Below are 10133 nucleotides of genomic sequence, written 5' to 3'. Positions count from 1 at the left end.
AATGTGTTCGGCAGTGTCTCTAGTATGCCTGTCGATCGCGTCACGACACTCTTTTCAGTTCTGAGCGCACAGCGAGTGCGTTAAGATGGCCAGAACAATAGTGTCTGCCACCAAGTGTGAGTGCCCGCTGAGATGTTTCGCCTGATTTCATGCTATTTCCCATAACTTAGCTGTCATGAGTTTCCTTCTTGATGACAGTTCTCGACCGCAGATGCAGGGGAAATGGGCGTTGCAGCGTTTGTTCACCCACCATACAGCCCGGGCTTCGCTCCCTCTGATCTTCATCTCTGCTCACAAAAACAACATTTTGGCACAGACAACAAACTGCAGACCAACGTAGAGAACATAGAAAGTTGGTACAACGCTACGATAAGTGTCTAAGTCGGAGCGGCAACTACGTAGAGAAGTAGGTGGAAGGTGTAGAATACTGTTGTAAATCAAACATTTTTGATTTTCACTGTGGTTTCCATTTCGCGATACATCGACCCTTCCTTTTCGAATAGCCCTCGTATTAAGACCTCGGCTGTAAACAGTATCAAGGGACGGTCGATGAAAAACAGTTACAGCATGTAAAACGTGGAATTTGGAGTGCTTTATTCTTATTAGTTGATCATTAATTGATAGTGTTGCACGATAAACCGAAAAATGGCAGCTCTATCTCTAGTTTTAGACTACCACTAATGACAACTTCGTCAGGATGTGTGCATGTAAACAGTGCTAAGTATCAAAAGCATGGCTGCCAGTAGTAGTAATATGTTTGGTATTCAGGCCAGGAAAATCCCTTTCAGGGACGATCTGTACAAATCCGACACTCTGAAAGATCCGGAATAAGTTTCTAAACGCAAGTGCGATTCAGAAGTTGTTCCTAATCACGTTAATATGAATAACTATTTTGGCAAGTAAACCATATTAAGTTCTGTCCCTTACCATAAATTGCATGAATTTGCATGACAGTTTAATGGCAGGTAAGGGCCACCATTAACATGTCTTACGTGCTGTGATATGTCGATAATAAAATAAATTTTATATTGTGCTGAATCATACGCTAATTTTTGAGATTGTTGTACTTTATTGTTGCAAAAATTGGTACTGCAGATCTTAGGCTCATAAAATGAACCAATTTAGACTTTTTAAATTTGCAATTTTCAGATGTTTCACAGTAATGTTTCATTAACTCACCCAGCAAGTAAACAGTGGTAAATCAATGTTAGTCCATATTACCTGCATTCGTTTTACAAGTAAACTATATTAAGCACCAATTGACGTACTTTTTAAAAAAACTTTGGATAGAATTAACGATTTTAAAAACATGTCGTTACTTCAGAAATATTTTAAAACTCGTCCGGATAGCTGCACGTGTTAAAGCGCCGCTTTTGAGACGGGGAGGTGCACCAGTACGGAATCGAATCCCTCTGACAGGTTGACGAGTGTCAGCGTGCCGGGCAGCCTGGATATAGTCTAGTCTTTAGATGGTTTCCCACATCCAACTAGATGATTTCTGGGCTGGTACCCAAATCCCACCTCAGTTACACGATTCGCAACATTTAGGAAATTTTCGCTCACAACTACATGAGTAACAAACACTACACGCAAACAGTTGAGGTACTCATATCCCGTCCTGGGGGTTTCACAGGGTGGCGACAAGAAAGACATCCAGCCACGCCTTAAATTAACCATGCCAAATCCGCTAATAACCAAGCCGACGATGCTAGACACGGGCACAAGTTAAAAGACAAGACTACGAAAATTTGAGAACAATGACTTACCTGAATAAAAAATAACTACATCTACATCTACATGGATACTCTGCAAATCACATTTAAGGCCTGGCAGAGGGTTCATGGAACCACCTTCACAATACTCTATCATTCCAATCTCGTATAGCGCGTACGAGCTCTGATTTCCCTTATTTTATCGTGGTGATCGTTCCACCCTACGTAGGTCGGTGTCAGCAAAATATTTTCGCATTCGGAGGAGAAAGTCGGTGATTGGAATTTCGTGAGAAGATTCCGTCGCAACGAAAAACGCCTATTTTTTAATAATTTCCAGAGCAAATCCTGTATCATTTCTGTGACACTCTCTCCCATATTTCGCGATAATACAAATCGTGCTGCCTTTCTTTGAACTTTTTCGATGTACTCCGTCAGTCCTACCTGGTAAGGATCCCACATCGCGCAGCTGTATTCTAAAAGAGGACGGACAAACGTAGTGTAGGCAGTCTCCTTAGTAGGTCTGTTACATTTTCTAACTGTCCTGCCAATAAAACGCAGCCTTTGGCTAGCCTTCCCCACAACATTTTCTATGTGTTCCTTCCAATTTAAGTTGTTCGTAATTGTAATACCTAGGTATTTAGTTGAATTTATGGGTTTTAGATTAGACTGATTTATCGTGTAACCGAAGTTCCTTTTAGCACTCATGTGGATGACCTCACACTTTTCGTTATTTAGAGTCAACTGCCACTTTTCGCACCATTCAGATATCTTTTCTAAATCGTTTTGCAGTTTGTTTTGATCTTCTAATGACTTTATTAGTCGATAAACGACAGCGTCATTTGCAAACAACCGAAGACGGCTGCTCAGATTGTCTCCCAAATCGTTTATATAGATAAGGAACAGCAAAGGGCCTATAACACTACCTTGGGGAACGCCAGAAATCACTTTTGTTTTACTCGATGGCTTTGCGTCAGCTACTACGAACTGTGACCTCTCTGACAGAAAATCACAAATCCAGTCACATAACTGAGACGATATTCCATAAGCACGCAATTTTACTACGAGCTGCTTGTGTGGTACAGTGTCAAAAGCCTCCCGGAAATCCAGGAATACGGAATCGATCTGAAGTCCCTTGTCAATAGCACTCAGCACTTCATGTGAATAAAGAGCTATTGGTGTTTCACAGGAACGATGTTTTCTAAACCCATGTTGACTGTGTGTCAATAGACCGTTTCCTTCGAGGTAATTCATACTGAAGATGTATCGGAAATATCTCATTTATGAGACTTTATTGAAACTTTACTGCAGAATTTCTCAAAACAATCAACTTGTGCGTCACTATTTTTTACAGACGAGATCTTGATATCGCTTCAGTATGAAGGATGGATTTGTTTGTTGTCTACAAGTACTCGTAGAAGTGAGCAAACGAAGGAGTCATGCACGAGGGGCGTTCAATGAGAAATGCAACACCTTTTTTTCTGAAAGCAAGTTGGTTCTCTTCAGGATTCCAACACACCAAATTATTCCCCACTCTTTTGGCTGCAAAACCTAATTTTTGACATAATCTCCGTTCACTACAACGGCTCTACGCCATCTTACTGGGAGGGCCTATATGTCTGCACGGTGTCAATCTACTGGTCGACGTTGGAGCCAACATCTTGCTGCATCAATAACCTCCCCATCAACCTTTTACCGCATCGCATGGAGGGTGTCCTCAATTGGGCCAAATAGATGGAAATCGGAAGGTATGAGATAAGTTCTGTGGGATGGATGAGGAAGAACAGTCCAATGAAGGTTAGTGAGCTCCCATGGGGTTGCGCAGTCTTGTGTGAGGCCTTGTGTTATCATGGGGAAGGAGAAGTTCGTTTGCATTTTTATGGCGACATACACACTGAAGTCGTTTGTTCAATTTCCTGAGGATAGCACAATACACTTTAGAGTTCATTGTTGCATCATGAGGTAGGACACAGTACAAAACAACCCCTTCAGAGTCCCAGAAGTCTGCCACCGTGACTTTACCAGCTGAGGGTGTGGTTTTGAACTGTTTCTTCGGAAGAAAGGTGGCATGGGGCCTCTCTGAAGACTGCTGTTTGTACCTGGTTCAAAGTGGTGAACCCACGTTTCTCTGCCTGTGACGATGTTCGTCCAAAGGTTGTCACGATCAGCCTCTTAACGTGCAAGTAATTCCGCGCAGATAGTCCATCGTTGCTCTTTATGGTCTTCTGTTTGGCGGAGAGGAGCCCAGCGAGTACACACCTTTCAGTACCCCAGCTCGTGAACGAATGTGTCAGTACTACCAAGAGAGACAGCCAGTTGTGCAGTGAGGTGTTTGATCATGATCCGTCCATCATCTCGATGAGAATGTCTGTACGTTCCAATACTCCAGGAGTCGCAGCTGTGCGCGACCGGCCGGAACGCGGGAGATCTGACAGGTTAGCGCCACCTCGTTACGATAATGACAGACGCCTCGCCCAGCGACTCACCGTGCTTTCGTTCACTGCCATATCTCAGTAGACATGCTGCAAGCGCCTATGAACATATGCGATGCTCTGGTTTTCCACCAAAAGAAGCTCAAAAACAGCTCTCTGCTTGGAACGCACCTCCGTTGCAGACGCCATTTTGAAGGCTACGTATAGTGCCGCCACTATCGGAACGTCATGAAACTATAGGGTCTGAAGCGGGAGTATTCCACGATGTCCCACAACAAATTCTGCATTTTTGCAACCGAAATTGGCGGAGGAAAATAATGTTGCATTACGTACTGAACGCCTTTCGTATTTTATAAATGTGGTAAATACATCTCCGACCACAGCAACGCAACGTCACAAGTAATATAATAAAGAACGCAATCTATAAAGGACTTTCTCGCTGCTACGTCGAGAATCTACAACAGCGACCCACAACTCTTTTCTATGTAGGTTACGACTCCTAAACTTTATTTTAAGTTTCTTCATAGGTGTGTCCGTGTCCACAGGCAGCAATTTGCCATTTGTCCTTTTTATTCTATTGCTATATGCGTACAGATTACTGTTCCAGGGCTATAACTCTGATCGTGGATGTACGGCATTTATGAAACTCACAATCCTATCACTGTACAAGTGACCACAGTAAAATATTAGCATAAATATTTCATTATTATTTCACAATTAATGAATCGCTTGAATCATTCCGCTAAAGAGTACCAAACGTCTAGTGTCACGAGGGATATCGATGAGAGGTGCGCTTTTAAGAGGTACTGTATATCAAATTTCTGTCTAAGTCACCAGTAGTTAAAAATAAAAGGGTGATCGCCAGTCTGGTTGTAAACTGGTATATTGTCTTTCATATTGGTATTGATCTTACACGGAGCAATTGCTTTAATATTATTTTGAAAATAGTTTTGCGAAATTCTAGAAGCGTCAGTTCACCAGTTAGTTACAGAAGAAGTTTGCTTATATGAAAAAAATGCATCCAGGAATCTCGATGTCTCTTTTACTCTTCTTCTTTTCCCCATGTAGAATGCAAAAGCAGGACAGCTACACTCACTTCCAGTAGCACGCTTTCGTCTTTTTTGCGGCAATGCTGTAGCTCGTATGAACACTCCTCAAACAAAAAACATTGCCGGGCAACAGTGACTGATAATGTCGCCGAAAATGTACATATGATCCGTGTGGCAGGCATTTTTTCCGGGTATCATTGCCGGACTATGTCGTTGATAACACGCAATTTCTGTGTGGGTCATGTGAGTGTACCTTTCTAAAGTATCAGGTGTGTATTGTGTAATAGGGATGATATTAATGAGTGTATTAGTAATATTGTATTATTAACTACAAGATTGGAATGAGAGGGGTGGAGCAGATGGAACTCGATGATGGCACACAGTGGATTCCTCTCTGACAGAATGCGCAAAAGGGGCACGACAGTTAAGTAACTTGATTCGCATTCAGAAGGAAAGGGTTTCAAATCCGTAAACGATCAACGAGACTTAGGTTTCCCTAGTGTGATTAAGACGAATGCCAGAATATTCTTGTAGAGAGGAAGATGTGATGACATCAGCTGCTAAGACATTCACGGTGAAAATTATTTTATTTAGGTATCTAAACATACTGTATATCGATCACCGCATTTTATGCCTGGAGCTGTAACCTTGTGGTTTCGAGATCGATTGCAAGTAAATCAGAAAGCAATAAATTGAGCTGTCTGAATACAGAAAGAAAAAGTGGGAAAAATTATATATATTTTCTGTCGTGCAAAACCCTGAGCGGTTCCTTTGAAAATGAGATGATCAATTTCCATCTTCGTGCTTCCCACACTGAGCCTGTGCCTCATTCTAATGACGTTAAACCCTAATCTTACTTTCTGCAAGCAGTTGAAGAGTCCCACCAAGATCAATAGTCCTACACGAAGTCTGTATCGCGTCCCATGCCCTCTTTCTCTCAGACACTGGGGTAAAGTTACAGGTTTAATGCAGTGTGTTGCCGCATAGTTTGCTGGCATATAACTTTACGCCCAACAGCTCTCTTTCCTTTCCCGCCATATCCTACAGCTGAAAATTTCTGCAGCGTACTGAGATTCGAAGAGGTAACCTCTGAGTCGGGTGCTATTGCACTAGCGTTCGTTAGCGAATTATACAATTGAGACTGGCAGTACAGGACACCCAACTGAAAATTTCCGTCAACCTCTCCCTCTGCTCCAGAATCGAGTGTCTTAAGCACTGCACCACAGCTCGACTTACTGAATCGTCAGGCACAAATCTATTGTAACGTAGGTTTACACCTGATGAGCAATCAAAGGAGCCCATCAAGACCCGAGCAGCAGCCGTTATCAACAACAAAAGATAATACAAATGGTTCAAATGGCTCTAAGGGCTATGGGACTTGACATCTGAGGTCATCAGTCCCCTAGACTTAGAACTACTTAAACCTAACTAACCTAAGGACATCACACACACAGCCTTGCCCGAGGCAGGATTCGAACCTGCGACCGTAGCACCAGCGTGGTTCCGGACTGAAGCGCCTAGAACCGCTCGGCCACAGCAAAGATAATACAACTTCATAGGAAAGATAACTTATAAATTATCACTCAGTACACAATAAATTTATCATTTGATAGGTAGCGAGCAAAAAAATGAGAGATGAAGAGACTTGAAAATACTTCTCAATTATTGTGGACTAAAAATCAGTGCAATAACAGTTAATTCAGTACTCGATAACAATTACTCACCATGTGAATGAAACTCAAGGGCAAGACAGAGTGAAGCGGCTCCACTATGCTTGGGCGTTCACAATCCAGTGCCAGGTGAACTCACAGATATTCGATAATTGTTCGTTTTCGTATTGTGAAGGCAGAGTCGGCGCCATATGCCAAGAGGACATCAAATTACCAAGTACGAAAAGGTCATAATGGCTAGTGGCAGAAGACTTTCCATTGGCGAAATTTTGCAGATTTTTAACAATCCTTTCAGCTGAATCGCTTGAGAATCAGTAATACTGCTCTAATTCGTTAGCATCCGCTGTGAGCGGCGTAATGGTTGACCACGGAAAACTTGTGATCTTTTCCATCGTCAGCTTCCAAAAATTGGCTCAATCGATCGTCAATTAATAAGCCAATTTGGCATCAAATTATCGTGTCAGGAGCTATCATACGAGCGTCTAATGTAGAACTGAGGCATTTATCTTTCACCAGGGCATCCTTGTTGAAATTCTCTAGAAGAAACAACCATTGCTTGGGCTGGTAGAGTCACACATCTTGCCATCCAGATCCACAACAGATGTTCGATCAGAGTGCCGTTTGTGTACAAAAAAATGGTGGTGTCGACCACACATTGCCGTATTATCAGCAGGCAGTTCCAGGTTTGTCAGTAAGGGTGCTGAGCGGTGGGGTTCAGAAACGAGCTAAAGCCCTACCACCCCCTACCCCCGACACTCCACGCCCTGCACCCCACCAATTGGTTATCATGACCAAGTTGTTGTATGAAACAAACTTATCATACAGACATTGACAACAATGTAGTTTGTTAAAACCAGTCAAAGTGTGATATACAATTAATTAAACAGCTCTCTTGTCGACGCATTTCACAAAAACTTCTATGTGGTGAGCCTTCCAGACCAACCACAATAACAGAGAACCACAGTTTCAAACGCTATTATCCGTAATTTTTTGTTAGACCTGCAAAAATCATCGAATTTGTCTCATCGAGAATGAGACTCCTCTCTCAGTATTTTTATCTACCTTTTTCACCCATCAGTCGTCTGACCGGTTTGATGCAGCTCGCCAGGAATTCCTCTCCTATGCTAACATTTTCATCTCAGAATCTCAGTGTAGGAATTGCAACCTATGTCGAGCGGTCTACCCGACGGGAGGCCCTCGTCACGCGCCATTATTATTATTATCCTCAATTATTTGCTGGATGAATTCCAATCTCTGTCTTCCCCTGCAGTTTTCACCTTCTACAGCTCCCTCTAGTACTATGAAAGTTAATCCCTGATATCTCGACAGATGTCCTATCATCCTGTCCCATCTTCTTGTCAGTGTTTCCCTTGTAATGCGATTCTCTTCTATTCCGGTTTTTCCAGAGCCCGTGATTCACTACCATACAACGTTGTTCTCCAATGGTACATTCCCAGAAATTTCTTCCTCAAATGAAGGGCTATGTCACCTACTTCATGGTCCCCAATTTGATGGTAAATTTCTCCGCAATCTCATTTCTGTTTTTCGCCATTACTTTTACCTTTCTTCGCCAGCCGGAGTGGCCGAGCGGTTCCAGGCGCTACAGTCTGGAACCGTGCGACCGCTACGGACGCAGGTTCGAATCCTGCCTCGGGCATGGACGTGTGTTTTGTCCTTAGGTTAGTTAGTTTTAAGTAGTTCTAAGTTCTAGGGTACTGATGACCTCAGAAGTTAAGTCCCATAGTGCTCAGAGCCATTTGAACCATTTTTTACCTTTCTTCGGTTTACTCTCTATCCATATTTTGTGATCAGTAGATTGTTCATTTCACTCAATATGTCCTGTAATTCTTTCTCACTTTCACTGACGATAGCAATGTCATCAGTGAATCTGCTCATAGTTATCTTTTCACCCTGAATTTTAATCTCAGGCCTGAACTGATCTTTTATATCCTTCATTGGTTCTTTTTTCGAGATACAAATTGAACAGTAGGAGAGAAAGAATACAATCTGTCTTACATACTTTCTAATCCGAGCATTTCGTTTTTGGTCCTCCATTCCTGTTGCCCCCTCTTGGTTCTTATAAATATTGTATGCTACCCGTCTTTCCTTATAGCTTAACCTATTTTTCTGAGAACTTGGAACATTTTATACCATTTTACACTGCGAAAGGCTTTTTATAGGTCGACAGATTCTATGAAGGTGTCTCGATTTTTCTTTAGCCTTGCTTCCATTATAAACCGCAATGTCAGAACTCCCTCTCTGGTACCTTTCCCTCTCCCAAAATGAAGTTGATCTTCAATTTTTTTTAATTTTTTCCCTTCTTCTAAGGAACTTGTATACTTGAGCTCTTGAGCTGTTAAGCTGATCGTGCGATGTATCTTGCACTTAACCTGCCATTGCTTTTTTACGGAATTGTGTGGACGATATTTTACCGAAAGTCCGATGGAATGTCTCCAGTCTCATACATTCTACACACTAACTTAAATAGTCGTTGGTTTGCCGTTTCTCCCAATGATATTAGTAATTCTGAAGGAATGCTGTCTAAGCCTTCTTCCGTATTTGATCGCAAGTCTTCCACGGCCCTGTCAAATCCTGACTGTAATAACTGATCATCAATGTCTTCCTAGTCGACTTCCATTTCTTCTTCTATCGCATAGGTAGAAAGAATACATCTACACGTTGAAGAAGGAAACTGGAAATATCTGCTGTAATCCCAGGGAAAATGTGCTTGGTGATTCTTAGATATCTGGTACCGGTATACGGTGTGAATCACGTAACTAAACGCCTCGAGTATTTCACAGAAAGTGTTAGATATCGTAACGATATTTACCGCAAATGAGAGTCCGAAGAGCAGCAAGTAATTTATTACATTAGTGACACTTGTGTCGTTTTTATTTGATGGGATATTGAAGCAACCATGCTTTTTTACGAATCGATATATTGTAACGACATTCGAAACCTCTAGGGAATGGGACTTCAGAATTTTCGCAGAATTCACTAGGTCATTTTTTTAAAAGACGAATTCCAAGACAGGTAACAAGATTCTCCCTCTCCTTCGCTAAATACACTCTAAGACAAAAAAATTATGCACCACTAAGGAATTATCCGAATGGGATGGAAATTGGTAGATGTGATTTACAAGGACAGACAAACAAATGATTTGGCTTTTAGTAATTCCTTGGAAACATCTTGGTCGATGAATACTTTTTTAATGACACGTTTCGAGAAATTCTCATCAGGTAACCGTGGCCAAAATAAAAACAAAAGACATTT

The sequence above is a fragment of the Schistocerca americana genome, chromosome 4 (assembly GCF_021461395.2).
Source record: "Schistocerca americana isolate TAMUIC-IGC-003095 chromosome 4, iqSchAmer2.1, whole genome shotgun sequence".
Classification (NCBI taxonomy): Eukaryota; Metazoa; Arthropoda; class Insecta; order Orthoptera; family Acrididae; genus Schistocerca; species Schistocerca americana.
Note: the sequence above shows the minus strand (reverse complement) of the source record.